Source organism: Arachis hypogaea, chromosome 18 (genome assembly GCF_003086295.3).
Source record: "Arachis hypogaea cultivar Tifrunner chromosome 18, arahy.Tifrunner.gnm2.J5K5, whole genome shotgun sequence".
Classification (NCBI taxonomy): domain Eukaryota; kingdom Viridiplantae; phylum Streptophyta; class Magnoliopsida; order Fabales; family Fabaceae; genus Arachis; species Arachis hypogaea.
Window position 1 is genome coordinate 95,450,999 of NC_092053.1, and position 1,315 is coordinate 95,452,313.

The window sequence follows — 1,315 nt, forward strand, 5'->3', positions numbered from 1 at the left end:
TTTTCAAAACCACCTAACTAACTCTCTCTCTCTATTTTCGAAAATATCTTCCCCTTTTTCAAAAATTTCTTTTTAATTAACTAATTATTTTTATTTTTTATTTTTAATTTCAAAAATTTTGAAAAAAAAAAATACTAACAACTTTCAAAAACCAATTTTCAAAAATCACTAACTCCTTTTCAAAAATAATTTTCGAAAATTCCCCCCTCTCTCTCATCCTATTCTATTTATTCATTCATTAACTAACATTACTTCCTCACATCATCACCAAATTCGAACCCCCTACTCTATCTGTGTTCGAATTTCTTCTTCTTTTCTTCTACTAACAATAAGGATCCTCTTTACTGTGACATAGAGGATTCCTCTTCTTTTCTTTTGTTCTCCTCTTTCTTATGAGTAGGGACAGAGAAAAAGGCATTCTTGTTGAAGCTGATCCAGAACCTGAAAGGACTCTGAAGAGAAAATTAAGAGAAGCTAAATTACAACAATCCAGAGACAACTTGATTGAAAATTTCGAACAAGTAAAGGAGATGGCAGCCGAACCCAACAACAATGCAAGGAGAATGCTTGGTGACTTTACTGCACCTAATTCCAATTTACATGGAAGAAGCATCTCCATTCCTGCCATTGGAGCAAACAATTTTGAGCTTAAACCTCAATTAGTTTCTCTAATGCAGCAGAACTGCAAGTTTCATGGACTTCCATCTGAAGATCATTTTCAGTTCTTAACTGAATTCTTGCAGATATGTGATACTGTTAAGACTAATGGAATCGATCCTGAAGTCTACAGGCTCATGCTTTTCCCTTTTGCTGTAAGAGACAGAGCTAGATTATGGTTGGATTCTCAACCTAAAGACAGCCTGAACTCTTGGGATAAGCTGGTCACGGCTTTCTTAGCCAAGTACTTTCCTCCTCAAAAGCTGAGCAAGCTTAGAGCTGATGTTCAAACCTTCAGACAGAAAGAAGGTGAATCCCTCTATGAAGCTTGGGAAAGATACAAACAGTTGACCAAAAAGTGTCCTTCTGACATGCTTTCAGAATGGACCATCCTGGATATATTCTATGATGGTTTATCTGAGCTATCAAAGATGTCACTGGACACTTCTGCAGGTGGATCCATTCACCTAAAGAAAACGCCTGCAGAAGCTCAAGAACTCATTGACATGGTTGCTAATAACCAGTTCATGTACACTTCTGAAAGGAATCCTGTGAGTAATGGGACGCCTATGAAGAAGGGAGTTCTTGAAGTTGATACTCTGAATGCCATATTGGCTCAGAATAAAATATTGACTCAGCAAGTCAATATGATCTCTCA

At 36.7% G+C, this 1,315-nt stretch overlaps 1 non-coding gene across 1 annotated transcript; it reads right to left on the minus strand.

The window, feature by feature from the left end:
• Positions 1–926: 926 nt before the first annotated feature.
• LOC112773683 (small nucleolar RNA R71) lies at positions 927–1,034 on the minus strand. The gene has a single exon (XR_003188220.1). It is a non-coding gene; the product is annotated as a small nucleolar RNA R71 (small nucleolar RNA).
• Positions 1,035–1,315: the final 281 nt, after the last annotated feature.